Genomic DNA, 15,599 nt, shown 5'->3' with positions numbered 1-15,599 from the left:
AAGAGCTTACATAAACAGTTATATCATCCTCATTATCAGAAAGGAGGAATTTTTTAGAAGAAAAGATTTTTATAGTACTGAAGAAATGTCTCACAAAAATTTTATGTAAAGGATATAAAAAGAAAAAAGAAAATGAAAGCCACTCAGTCGTGTCCAACTCCTTGCAACCCAATGGAATGTAGCCCACCAGGCTCCTCTGTTCATGGAATTCCAGGCAGAAATACTGGACTGGGTTGCCATGCCCTTCTCCGGGGGATCTTCATGACCCAGAGATCTTCCCAAAGTGGTGATCAAACCCAGGTCTCCCACACTGCGGGCAGATTCTTTACCGTTTGAGCTACTCAGGAAACCTAAAGGATATAAAGTAATGTATGGAATAGCATTTGCAATAGCATTTTTGTGGTAAGTTCAGTAGTTTACGTGGCTCTTTGTTGTAATAATTTTTAAATGAAAATAGGTAACATGATCAGAAATAAGTTTAAGATAGTTTGGAAGCATTGAATAGGGATAACTGGCTCAACCTGAGGTCTAGGGGAGGCTTCCTAGAGGAGATAAGTTCAGTCACTCAGTTGTGTCCAATTTTTTGCCACCCCATGGACTGCAGCACACCAGGCTTCCCTATCCTTCACCAACCCCTGGAGCTTGCTCAAATTCGTGTCCATCGAGTCAGTGATGCCATCCAACCATCTTATCCTCTGTCGTCCCTTTCTTGTCTTGCCTTCCATTTTTCCCAGCCTCAGGGTCTTTTCCACTGAGTTAGTTCTTTGCATCAGGTGGTCAACGTATTGGAGTTTCAGCTTCAGCATCAGTCCTTCCAATGAATGTTCAGGACTGATTTCCTTTAGGATTGACTGGTTTGATCTCCTTGCAGTCCAAGGGACTCTCAAGAGTGTTCTCCAACACCACAGTTCAAAAGTATCAATTCTTCGGCACTCAGCTTTCTTTATGGTCCAACTCTCACATCCATACATGACTACTGGAAAAACCAAAGCTTTGACTCAGTTCAGTTCAGTTCAGTCGCTAAGTTGTGTCCGACTCTTTGTGACCCCATGAATCACAGCACGCCAGGCCTCCCTGTCCATCACCAACTCCTGGAGTTCACTCAAACTCATGTCCACAGAGTCGGTGATGCCATCCAGCCATCTCATTCTCTGTCGTCCCTGTCTCCTCCCGCCCCCAATCCTTCCCAACATCAGAGTCTTTTCCAGTGGGTCAACTCTTCACATTAGGTGGCCAGACGGACCTTTGTTGGCAAAGTAATATCTCTGCTTTTTAATTTAAAATCTTTTGATTTTTAATTTAAACTTCTTAATTTTAAAAATATGCTGTTTAGGTTTGTCATAGCTTTTCCCCCAAGAAGCAAGCGTCTTTTAATTTCATGGGTGCAGTCATCATCTGCAGTGATTTTGCCTCACCCCAAAATAAAGTCTCTCACTGTTTCCATTGTTTCCCCATCTATTTGCCATGAAGTGATGGGAACAGATTCCATGGTCTTAGATTTTTTAATGTTGAGTTTAAGCCAGCTTTTTCACTCTCCTCTTTCACCATCATCAAGAGGCTCTTTAGTTCCTCTTCGCTTTCTGCCATAAGGGTGGTGATATCTGCATATCTGAGGTTATTGATATTTCTCCCGGCAATCTTAGTTCCAGCTTGTGCTTCATCCAGCCCAGCATTTTGCATGATATACTCTGCATAAAACTTAAATAAGCAGGGCGACAATATACTGCCTTGATGTACTCCTTCCCCAATTTGAAAACAGTCCATTGTTCCATGTCCGGTTCTAGCTGTTGCTTCCTGACCTGCATACAGATTTCTCAGGAGGCAGGTTAGGTGGTCTGGTATTCCCATCTCTTGAAGAATTTTCACATTTGTGGTGATCCACACAGTCAAAGGCTTTGGCTTAGTCAATAAAGCAGAAGTAGATGTTTTTCTGGAACTCTCTTGCTTTTTCGATGATCCAAAGATGTTGGCAATTTGATCTCTGGTTCCTCTGCTTTTTCTAAATCCAGTTTGAACATCTGGAAGTTCTTGGTTCACATACTGTTGAAGCCTGGCTTGGAGAATTTTGAGCATTACTTTGCTAGTGTGTGAGATGAGTGCAGTTGTGTGGTAGTTTGAACATTCTTTGGCTTTGCCTTTCTTTGGGATTGGAATGAAAACTGACCGTTTCCAGTCCTGTGGCCTCTGCTGAGTTTTCCAAATTTGCTGGCATATTGAGCACTTTCACAAAATCATCTTTTAGAATTTGAAATAGCTCAACTGGAATTCCATCATGTCCACTAGCTTTGTTCATAGTTTGTTCATAGTGATGCTCTTAAGAGGAGATGATGATCTCTTGAAATCGAGAAATATGAGTTAACCTGGTGAAAAAAGGCAGGAAGGGCATTGCAACAAAGTAAACAGTATATCAGTGACTTGCTCTTCAAATAGTTATATAGCATAGTTATTGTGTTTGGTATCTTTTCTTTTTTTTTTTTTTTGGCTTCATCTGCATAGTATGTGGGATCTTAGTTCTTAGTTCTCTGAACCTGTTCCCTCTATAGTGTGAGCTGTGAGTCTTAACCACGAAGCACCAAGGAAATCCCTGATTTCTTATTTTTATGAGTAATTCAGCAAAAATTGCAGCCACTACCATTCTAAAAATCTCAATTGAGTTATTTCATTGCAAACCAAATTTGACCTGGTTCCCATGAGAAGAGATGGAAATTGGGGGAAAATACTAATAGGGCACACAATATAATGTGCTCACAGCAGTACTTCAAACCCCTGTGCCACTCCTAAAATATAAAACACTGTGAGATGGGTTTAGGAAAGCATCAGTTCAGTTCAGTTCAGTTCATTTCAGTCGCTCAGTCGTGTCCGACTCTTTGCAACCCCATGAATCACAGCACGCCAGGCCTCCTTGTCCATCACCAACTCCTGGAGTTCACTCAAACTCATGTCCATCGAGTCGGTGATGCCATCCAACCATCTCATTCTCTGTCATCCCCATCTCCTCCCGCCCCCAATCCCTCCCAGCATCAGAGTCTTTTCCAGTGAGTCAACTTGTCGCATGAGGTGGCCAAAGTATTGGAGTTTCAACTTTAGCATCAGTCCTTCCAATGAACACCCAGCACTGATCTCCTTTAGAATGGACTGGTTGGATCTCCTTGCAGTCCAAGGGACTCTCAAGAGTCTTCTCCAGCACCACAGTTCAAAAGCATCAATTCTTCGGCGCTCAGCTTTCTTCACAGTCCAACTCTCACATCCATACATGACCACGGGAAAAACCATAGCCTTGACTAGGCGGACCTTGGTTGGCAAAGTAATGTCTCTGCTTTTAAATTAGGAAAGCATAGAGTCCTTAAAAGAACACAAACTGGGCCCTTCTTTTGGAGTTAGAGATTCCAATGCACAAAATACGTGGATTATAAATGCAACTGCATTGGATACTCTTTTTTTTAATCATCCACCTCATGACTCTGGAGAAGTAACTGCACTTGGAAGTATCTTCTAGGTTGATCATCCCCATCTGTTTTATCCAAGTGTAACCAAGATGATTTCTAGAATAAAGAATGGATGATTTAGATTGCCTCCATTCTTCATGGCTCCAAACCTATGAAGACAAGCAAAAGATATAGATAGAGCTGACATATTTCCACTCAGGTCCAATAGAATAGTTTATGAGATGGTGATTTAAGGCTGATGCTTCAGCTAAAAATAAAGACTATTTGCTTTCCTAGACTGTTGTCTGTGTTTGGAAGCCTTGGTCAACCAGTATAATGGCCAAAGGTGGCAGGATAAAACTTTGAAATTAGGGATAATAAACATCAGGACAAATACTATACACTTAAATAATCCTTTTTTAACATTACTTTGATAACAAGGCAAATCAGATAGATCTTTGGAAACAGACTGATAAAAGTATATTTAAAGCTTTGTGTTTTGACATATTGTGCCCTCCTAAATTAAAAATAATTTACTGATGATTTACAACCATCTACTTACTTGCTGAAATTAATCCTGCTGATGAGTTAACCAGCTGTATGACCCTGAGAAATTTATTTACTCTCTCTTTGCTTTAAGTTCTGCCTTAGTACCAAAGAAATAATAAAAAAAAAACTTCATAGAATTTTTAAAGATGAAATTAGGACATGCTAAATGTGTGTCTAATATAAAGAAAAAACCTAATAAGTATAAATTGTTAAAGGTATAGTTGTTACTTATTATCATTATATAGAATGATCTGAAAATAGACCCTCTCAACTCCCGCTTTCACTAGAATAGATATTGATTGGATAAATGTTTAGTTATGTATCACCTTATAAAAATGGCACTTTTTTCACTGCTCAAATGGATCTTCTATAGGTAAATATTATTATCCAATTTATACATTCAAGGACTTCAACACTAAAAGAAATAGGGTGGGGACTGGAATGTTAAGGGAAGTTGGATGGACTAGGCAGGGTACACTAGAGGCAAAACCCATTCGGCTTCCATTACTCAGGGTGTGGGCAGTCCTTACAGCTTCTTCCCTTATATTAGCTGTTTGGCATTTAATAAGTTTCAAGAGCAGAATGGAGTAAGAAATAAAGTGTAATACATTCAATGTATTTTAAAATAATCTTTAAAACATTAATTAAACAATATATTGATAAAAGAAATGTAAATATCTTTATCATTAAAAATACTCATCTTTGTTTCATTTAAAATAAATATAAATTTTAAAAAAATCAAGAAATGTAAGCAGATGGAATAATACAGTAGAAGTGAATATAGGAAATGAAAAGAACAAAGAAGGATTAAGAATTATTGATACATCCAGCAAAATAATTACAACTGGAGGACTAACAGATGAAATATTTGAAATAATAAAATAGGCTGAAACTGTGTGATTATATCACCCATGTGTGACATTAGGTGGTGGTGGTTTTGTCGCTAAGTGACTCTTTTGTGACCCTATGGACAACAGTCTATTGGACTCCTCTGTCCATGGGATTTCCCAGGTAAGAATACAGAAGTGGGGGTTGCCATTTCCTTCTCCAGGGGATCTTCCTGACCCAGGGATTGAGCCTGCGTCTCCTGCATTGCAGGTGGATTCTTCACCACTGAGCCATCAGGGAAGCCTGTGATTTTAGGTAGAGCTGATTAAAAAAAAATTTAAAAAATGTAAGTTAGAAGGGAATATTAGTGAATTCTCTGGTGGTGCAGCAGCTAAGATTCAATTCTCCCAATGCAGGGGACCCAGGTTCCATCCCTAGTTGGTTAACTACATCTCACATGCCGCAGCTGAGAAGTCATAGGCCACAACTAAAGATCCTGCCTGTTGCCATAAGACCAAAGATCTGACATGCAGCAACTAAGACCCGGCTCAGCCAAATGAAAGAATAACCAAATAATATATATATATATATATTTAAAAGCCTGCTTTATAAAAAGAAAAAAAAAAAAAAAACGGAGGAGGAGGTAATAAGTCAGCACTAACAGTTAAAAAGGTAATAGGAGGGTTCCAGTGAAAGTAGATATAACGTCTAGAAGAGATATAATGAAAGTAGATATAATGTCTAGCTACTTTTGTCTTCCCAGGTTTTCCTCAAAGATGCCTTAGGCTAATAACACAGACCAGTATTCTGTGACTCTGCTCTATGCCTTAAGCCTCAAAAGCAGCTTTCAAAGTACAGCTATCTATTCATCCTCCTCCAAATTCTTTTCTCCAAAATAGCAGAAGTCAGGTGGTTTCCCTTACTCTGACTCTGACCCTCTCATTTGAAAACTTATGTTTTTGATATCATTATCTGCAAAGTATCAGATATTATGTGAGACAGTGCTCCTGAAATTTCTTTGGTCTCTGTATCACTTTAATGAGGCCAAGCAAACAAACAAATACAATCTCTGAAAAGATTGGTGCTGATCTTGAAGAGAAATCAGTAACACGTTAGACTTTTATTATCATATAGAAAGTATTTTTCATTGCAAATACAAATATAGCAAGGTTTGAATTTTATAGAAATGGATATTCTTTTAAAGTCCAGCTATAATATCCTCTTTGGTTAAATTACACGGGATGTCAATTGGGATTATATGAAAAAGCTCAAATAAAATTTTAGGAAATTGTAGTTTTAAAAATAAGTTTAACAGTCTTAATTGCTAAGGAAAACTTTCAAAACACCAGTGTCCCTTATATAGATATAGGAGTGCATTCCAGTACTCTTCAACCTAATCTGAAAATGGAAGCCCTTTGTGCGTTGCAAAACTCGGAACTAGTAGTTCACGAAATATACTTTGGGAAGCGCAGCTTCAAGAACTATACACAGAGATGGGAATTCTAGTTCTCTAATAAAGGCTCTACATTCTTTTAATCCAACTGTGTTATTAAAGGACTAAAAGGAAATATCCATAATGTAGTTTCTGACTTTATATTTCAGTAGGATGAGAAGCATCAGATATTTGGAAAAATGATAGAGTTAAATGAACTTGAAAAAAAATCTGAACTTTCTGAATGGAGCACTACTATACGTTTTAAATTTAAAACAAAATAGTTGGAACATATTTCTAGGAGGTGAAATACATCTTGACTGTTTTGAATATTTTTTTAAAAAAAGCAAATAACCGCACAATTCCACTCATCTCACACACTAGTAAAGTCATGCTCAAAATTCTCCAAGCCAGGCTTCAGCAATATGTGAACCGTGAACTCCCAGTTGTTCAAGCAGGTTTTAAAAAAGGCAGAGGTACCAGAGATCAAATTGCCAACATCCGCTGGATCATGGAGAAAGCAAGAGAGTTCCAGAAAAACATCTATTTCTGCTTCATTGACTATGTGAAAGACTTTGATTGTGTGGATCACAATAAACTGTGGAACATTCTGAAAGAGATGGGAATACCAGACCACCTGATCTGCCTCTTGAGAAACCTGTATGCAGGTCAGGAAGCAACAGTCAGAACTGTACATGGAACAACCGACTGATTCCAGATAGGAAAAGGAGTACATCAAGGCTGTATATTGTCACCTTGCTTATTTAACTTGTATGCAGAGTACATCATGAGGAACGCTGGGCTTGAAGAAGCACAAGCTGGAATCAAGATTGCTGGGAGAAATATCAATAACCTCAGATATGCAGATGACACTACCCTTATGGCAGAAAGCCTCTTGATGAAAGTGAAAGAGGAGAGTGAAAAGGTTGGCTTGAAGCTCAACATTCAGAAAACAAAGATCATGGCATCTGGTCCCATAACTTCATGGGAAATAGATGGAAAAACAGTGGAAGCAGTGTCAGACTTTATTTTTTGGGGCTCCAAAATCACTGTGGATGCTGATTGCAGCCATGAAATTAAAAGACGCTTGCTCCTTGGAAGGAAAGTTATGACCAACCTTGATAGTATATTAAAAAGCAGAGACATCACTTTACCAACAAAGGTCCGTCTAGTCAAGGCTGTGGTTTTTCCCGTGGTTATGTATGGATGTGAGAGTTGGACTGTGAAGAAAGCTGATCGCCGAAGAATTGATGCTTTTGAACTGTGGTGTTGGAGAAGACTCTTGAGAGTCCCTTGTACTGCAGGGAGATCCAACCAGTCCATTCTAAAGGAGATCAATCCTGGGTGTTCACTGGAAGGACTGATGCTAAAGCTGAAACTGCAATACTTTGGCCACCTCATTGAGTTGACTCAATGGAAAAGACTCTGATGCTAGGAAAGGTTGGGGGTGGGAGGAGAAGGGGACGACAGAGAATGAGATGGTTGGATGGCATCACCGACTCTGTGGACATGAGTTTGAGTGAACTCCGGGAGTTGGTGATGGACAGGGAGGCCTGGCGTGCTGTGATTCATGGGGTTGCGGAGAGTCGGACACAACTGAGCGACTGAACTGAACTGAACTGAAATAAACACACACATGCAGTGTTTTATTTAATAACTCGCTACCAGGGTTGGTGAAATTTCGAGATACAAATTTTTACCCTTTTTTTTTCTTTGAGATGATCAGCTTTTCTCTCCTTGTCACAAAGATAGCTCATGTCACTGACCAAGTGAAGAAAACTTCTTCAGGAAAGAAAAACTACTGTGAAACGTGCCCAAGTTTGATGTTCTAAGACATCTGTGGCCACAAGGGACATTCAGAATTCCCCAGTACACATTATTTTATAAGCCTTTGCATATTTAGTTTTCAAGTTCTATTATTATTGTATATAAAAGAAGCGAAACTTTTTCTCCCTAATATTATCCACAACCTTTGAAATGCTAACGTGAGAGCCTTTGAAATGAGTTTTAAGAAAACCTTAATAACCAATATCATGATAGATATGTAACACTAAATGAATTCACTCTGTAACTACGCTTTAACAGCTATGTTTTTTCCTTATAACCTTTCATGTTAATATTTAAGACTGTATTATAGTGTCTTCTCTATGAATATACTCTCTGGATTAGATAAGGGATGTGGAATTTTTTCTATAATAAAGTAGTCATCTGGATTGAATTGTCAGAATCCAGTCTGCACATCACCACTCTTACTTTGTTTTGTGAAATGAACAAAGACGTCTACTTTGACACACTCAGAGCAGGATTAAGACATCCTTCAAACCTTCTGATTATTCCGAAGATTAACAAAAATTCCCTGCTAACGTTGACCAAAATACTAGATGTAATCTTCTATTTTTCCAGTAAGTGTTGAAAGGCAGAATTACTCAAATGGAGACACATTTATAAATGAGATTTATGTATCTATCTCTCTTTTTATATATTTAACATTTTCTTCAGTGCTTTGTAAAGTGAAATGTTGCTCTCAAGTTAGTGAATGAGTGAGTAATGAGTAAAAACTACTTTGAAGATTATTTATGTTGTATCCATTCACATTGGAGATAATTGTCCTTAATATTTAGGCCTTACATCATCTCAGGAATGAATATTAAGGCTCAAGCTTACTTTTCAAACATGTATAACTTCTATACCATTCTATCCTCACCTCCCAATAGCTCTCAAACAAAGCCTTATGCAAATTATAAAAATTTAGTTTATTCCTTAATGTTTAGTAGAGTAGATGTCTTCCTGTATGATGTCAACACAGCTGGTAGTTGGTCAGTTAATTTTAGAAAGAAAATAAAATTGGATTAAAGATAGAATTATATATATATGCATACATAGATTATATACATACAAATGTACATAAATTAAAAGTTTTCACAAAAAGTAAATTTTAAATACTAAAATAAGTAGCTTATAAAGCACCTTTGCACATAAATTTTTTGATGTGAGGACCCAGGCCTTTCTTTTTAGTATTGTTTTGCAAATGGGAGGTCTCTGAAGTCTTTCTTGCATAAATCACATATGTAATGCATCTTGTATGATTTCAAGCTCTGATTTCACTAAAATGGGATGAAAAGAAAACACTTGCTAAGCAATCTGAGTGCAAAATCCTTGCATGTAGTGATCAATTGTTTGATTAATTGCAATGTTCCTTCTGTCTTTCACATACCTAATGTGACAGCACTTAAAAATTGTTTGTCATGAAGTATATCAAATTCAAAGTAGAAATAAAATGCATATGTATAATTTAAAGAATAACTGGTGTACACACAACCAGGTTAAGAAAGAGAATATTGCCAGTACCTTAAATGCCCTTTCTGTTACACACCCCAGATGCAACTATTAGAATGACTTTTATCATAATCGTTCTCCTGTTTTCTTTTCAGTGTTGCTGTCCTATTTGCACCTTTAAAGTATATCTTTAGTTTGCTTTTTAAATGTGAAACAGAACAGAGCTGTATTTTGGTGACTTGCTTCTTCTCCTTAACATTGTGGTGATGTGTTTTGCCAGTTCTCTTCTTCAGCACAGCATTCTATTTCAGGACAACACCTCAATTTACCCTTTCTACTGTTGATGGACAATTTGGGCTTTTAGTTTAATTCTCCCCAAAGTAGATCCTAAGGCAAAGATTTGGGTGTAAGTAGCTTTTCTGGGAAGTGATTTTGGAAAGCATTGTAAAATAGGAGGAAAATAGGAGGAAAGACTCAGAAAGAAGAAAAGCCGATAAAATGTGTGTTCACGAACAAGTGATCACTATGGTTTCATTCCTGCTGGCAGCTCTGAAAGAGTATGAAGAACACAGTAGATTTATCCACTAAGGGAGGTGGAACTTAGAGTATTTATCCACCAATTCCTGTCCTAAATTGGTTGAATATCACCCTAGGCCATCAACTCCTCTTAGGGCTTGTCCCTTGTGTGGGTTGCTGAGGGTGCCTGGAAGCAGAGACACACAGGAAGCAATCACTTCGCACAAGTCCAGGATAGGTTGCAAGAATAAAGTGGAGCCCTTTTTGGATTTGCTACAAAGCAGCCATTGTACCACTCGGATCCACTCAAGCCCCACAATACTTTCCCTCTGTCCTGTCAGTGATTCCTCAAGGTTCAAGATGCAGTTCCCTGAAAAGGAGTGAAAGTGAAAGTTGCTCAGTGGTGTCCGACTCTTTGCAACCCCATAGACTATACAGTCCATGGAGTTTTCCAGGCTAGAATACTGGAGTGGGTAGCCTTTCCCTTCTCCAGGGAAAAGGGGAAAACAATAAAGCACTCAGCAATGGGTGAGTTAATGGGCCAAAGTATAGTCCCTACAGCTGTGGTTGGTCCTAAGACTGTTACTAGTATTCATCAGCCCCTTTAGCACCCATTATGCATTCTTTTGGTTGGAAATTCTTGAGGAGCTTGCCTTGGTGGGGTGATCCACGCCTTCATCTTTGAGGAAACTGAATCCTTGGTTGCCTTGCCTTTGTAAAGACTGGATTGTGGAAATTGCCTGTGTGAAACTATCACTGACATGGAAGCACCAGGAAGTATCCTTGCAAGTCCCTCTGATAAAGTTGAAAACACTAAAATATGGAATCTTCCTGTCCAAGAACGTGGTATGATTGTCTATTCTATTCTTTCTATTCATTTTAAAATGATTTTTGTTAGAATTTAATCATTTTATTCATAGAGAGCTTTATTTATATTCAATGCATCCTAAATTTTTGTTTTTGATGTTATCATGAATGATGTTTCTCAAGTTATACTTTTTAATAGTTGGTATTATACAAAATTGCTTCTATGCATCACTTTAGTATTAAAAAAATATGCCTTGGATTGTTCGCTGCACTGTTTATAATAGCCAGGACATGGAAGCAACCTAGATGTTGGATTCTTTGGTGGTTTTCTAAATAGATAATCATATCTATTAGTGATTATCCAAATAATGTTTATTTTGTCCTTCTTATGCAATGTTTATGTGCTTTATTTCTTTTCTCATTTCATTGCATTGAGTAGACTGAGTGAGAGTGATGATAGTTGGCATCTTTATCTTGTTCTTATCAATTTTTAAAATATCAAACCAAACATGTTTCTGGGAGAGACCCAACTTGGTTATAATGTGCTATGCTTTTTATATATTATACTACTGGGTTGTGTTGACTAAAATTTGGTTTAGGGATTTTCAAAACTGTGCTCATGAGTGTGGCCAGTCTGTAATTTTCCTATCATGTGCCTTCCATCCATGTTTTGTTTTGGCACCAAGGTTATGCCAGCTTCAAAAAGTGAGTTGGAAAGTATTACTTGTTTTCCAGTTCTCTGGAAAAATTCATGTAAAATTGAACTTAACTATTCTTTGACTATTTAGTAAAATCTTTCTGTTAAGCTGCTTTGTTCTGCTGTTTTCCTTATAGTGAAATTTTGAATGCACATCCCAGTTGCTTCAATGTTTCATGTTATCCAGGTTCTCCATTTTTTTATTAAATCAGTTTTGATGAGTAGTATTTTGTGGTAGTTCATTCATTATCTCTAAATTTTCTAATGTATTGCCATAAATTGATTCATAGTAGTGAATAGTTATATCTATTTTTAATTCTTAATAATTTTTTCTCTTTTTCCTTTGATGAGTGTCTCCAATAGTTTTTTAACGTCTTTAAAGAGTCAATTTTTTATTTGGTTACTCTTTTAATTACATGTTTGCTTTTGCTTTTATTTTTATGAATTAAACTTTTCTATTTTTACTGTTTACCTACACTTACTTTAGATTTATCATCCTACTGCAATGGGGAAAACCTGGGTTCCATCTCTGGCTTTGGAAGATTCCCTGGAGAAAGGCATGGCAACCCACTCCAGTATTCTTGCCTGGAGAATCCCCATGGACACAGGAGCCTGGAGGGCTGCAGTCCATGGTGTCGCAAAGAGTTGGACATGACTGAGAAACTAAGCACAGCACACTTCTAACTTTTCAAGTTAGATTTTAAAAATTTATTCTTAGCCTTTTTTTTTTTCAGATGAAAAACATTTAAGGGAGTAAATTTCTCTTCAAGAACTCCTTAACCAACGTACATTTTCTATTTTTGTTTAGTTACAAACACTATATATTATTACAGTTTTTTCATTGACCTGTGACTCGATGGACATGAGTTTGAGTGAACTCCGGGAGTTGGTGATGGACAGGGAGGCCTGGCGTGCTGTGGTTCATGGGGTCGCAAAGAGTCGGACACGACTAAGCCACTGAACTGAACTGATGAGTTGTTTAGATTTTCAAAACATTTCCAAGTGAATGGAGTTTTCCAAATAATTTTAAAGTTCATTTCTAATTTAAGTGAATTGAGAATGATGAATGTGGTCAGTATCATACTGATGCTTTGAAATTTGACAAGACTTTCATGGTATATAATTTTATTAATTTTTATGAATATTCTCTGCACACTTAAACATTTACTAGGGAGAGTATTCAATTTGTGCTGCTATTTCTAAGCTTCTATTTATTTCTTTCTGTTTATTTAATTTATATGTGTTAAATGTAGGGGTTTTTTTGGTGTCTGTTCTTTCCAACATCTAGGTCTTCTTCTACTGTCTGTTGTTTATGCTGGTTCTCACTTATAATGCTTCGTTCACTTGTGTGTTTTGTGATTTTTGATGATGGATCTGATGCTGGTTTTCTCTGGAACTTAGTGAAAAACTATTGAAACTTCCTAAGAGGAACTGGGCTTCCTTGGTGGATCAGTGGTTAAAAAAAAAAAAAGGAAATCCACCTGCAATGCAGCAGACTTGGGAAATACAGGTTTGATCCCTGGGTTGGGAAGATCTCCTGGAGGAGAGAATGACAACCCACTCCAGTGGTCTCACCAGAAAAATCCCATAGACAGAGGAGCCTGGCAGGCTGCAGTCCTTGGGGTCACAAAGAGTCAGACATGACAGCAACTAAGCATAAAGAGGAATTGCATTTGTTTTCTTTTTCCTGAGAGTGCGACCAACCTGAGGATAATTCAAATAAAATTCTACACTCATATTTTTGTTGTTTGTTTGTTTTGGAATGTGCAAATTTCTGTGAATATAAACCCAAGCTTGTTTGAATGCTAACTTTTGATTATATGTTAGGGCTTCCTTGGTGGTTCAGTGGTAAAGAATCCGCCTGCCATTGTAGGAGACCTGGGTTCAATCCCTGGGTCAGAAAGATCCCCCAGAGAAGGAAATGGCAACCCACTCCAGTATTCTTACCTGGACAAGTCCATGGGCAGAGGGGCCTGGAAGGCTACAGTCCGTGGGACTGCAAAGAGTTGGACATGACTGAGTGACTGAGCACTTCCAGGGAAGAATTCATCCCCTTTGTACTGGAGCAAGGTTTATTTCATTTTCACCCTTATGCTGTGGTTATATATTTTTGGATTAGTGACTTTTGGTAGGGATCATTTAATTGGACTTCTTATCTTGAACATGCCCTTGCCTCTATATCCTGTTCCCACCCCCTGTGACATTACCAAAATCCAAATTCAAGGACTCCAGATTTTCACAGAAACTGTCAGGGCCAAAGTTGATATTAACACTTGCTTATGTTCAGGGTTTCCTGGTCTTGCTTCATTTCTGGGCATGGCATATTGGTTACTTTGGTGGCAACTCACTGAGATCTATTTTTTTTTAATGCCCCTTTATTTTTTCTTTTTAAAATAGTTTTATTGTGCTATAAATCACAGAACATAAAATTGGTTCCTTTGATATGTCCAATTCAGTGTTTTTTATATACTTATTATATGTATGTGTCTGTATAAACATTCTACTTGTTCTGTGATTCTTTTTCTCTGGAGATCTATCCTGATATTAATATTGTAGCTATCTTTTCATTTCATTGATAGTTGCCTTGGCTCACAAAAGTTTTTTCTTTTGATGAAGTCCAATCCATCTATTTTTGTTGTTGTTGCTGCTTATGTTTTTTGTGTCATATCTAAGAAACTATGGCTCAGATGGTAAAGAGTCAACCTGCCAATGCAGTCAAGGGTTCGATCTCTGGGTCAGGAAGATCCCCTGGAGAAGGGAATGGCTACCCTCTCCAGTATTCTTGCCTAGAGAGTCCTACGAACAAAGGAGTCTGGTGGGCTACAGTCCACAGGGCTGCAAAGATCTGGACACAACTAGGAGACTAAGCACAAGAAACTATCTTGCCTAATCCAATGTCATGGAAATCTCTGTTTTTTCCTAAGAATCTTATACAATTCCTAATTTAGGTCTCATGAACCATTTTAAGTTTGCTCTTGTGTATGGTGTGAGGTAGGGGTCCTACACCGTTCGTTTACATGTGGATATCCATTGCACCCACACTGTTTTTGAAAAGACTGCTTTCCCCCCTGGAATTGTCTTGGCATTCTCAAAAATGGTTTGACTGCAAGTGTGAGAGTTTACTTTTGTACTCTCAATTCTACTCCATGAATCTTTATGACTATGCTTATGCCAACCACACATAGTTTTTATGTTTGTAGCTTTTCAGTAAGTTTGGAACCTTCTTTTTGTATTTTAGTTAGGAGGGTCTTTCAGTGCATCTCATCTGCATACCACAACAAATCTAAATCAATCATTGTTTATATTCATTCATTTATTCACAACAGAATGTTATTAGTGAAAACTCCAAATAATTTAACTTAGCTTTTATTTCATATCTAAGAATCTACCTCAGATATATAAAAAGGCATCAAAAACAACAGTCATGTAATTTTCCTTGGAAAATAACAATTATTTGAGTCCCATGGGAATCACATTTCTCTATAATCCCTCAAAGATGATTAGCATCTTGAATTTATGTTTTTCGTTCCCATGCATGTCTTTATACTTGTATTTACCATCATTTCCAACCACCAGTTTCCCTTGTTGTCTTCTACTACAAGTGCCTACAACTCTAAATGCTTAATACCCGCCTTTCTTAAAGATCTGAAAGGCCATAGACACAGTCATAGCTAATGATGTGTTGTAGAAGTCTCCGAGGAGGAGTGATCTTTCCCAAATGAAAAGGTAAAGATTTTCTGTAAGCAACAATTTTTTGCCCTTCATAATTTTGCCCTACATGTTTCCAGCTTGGGACACAGACTTGAGGCTAAGGTAACTATCTTGTCATCACAAGGTGACAAGAATGAGGAAGAGGATGTCTATGCTTCCTCATGCAATAGGGAAGAACAAATCTGACTCTATAGTAGCTCTGTTCCTTTTACTATGAATCTTGCGCTGTGAAGAAAGTGGAAGTGTTAGTCACTCAGTTGTGTCTGACACTTTGCTCATCTCAGGATGCCCTCATCGTCCCATTCAGCTTCTCAGCTCATCCATCACCCATGGAACCAATCCTTAGCACCAGTTCCTT

The sequence above is a fragment of the Moschus berezovskii genome, chromosome 14 (assembly GCF_049115385.1).
Source record: "Moschus berezovskii isolate FMDL1 chromosome 14, NW_MosBer_1.0, whole genome shotgun sequence".
Lineage (NCBI taxonomy): Eukaryota > Metazoa > Chordata > Mammalia > Artiodactyla > Moschidae > Moschus > Moschus berezovskii.
This window is presented reverse-complemented; position numbering follows the sequence as displayed.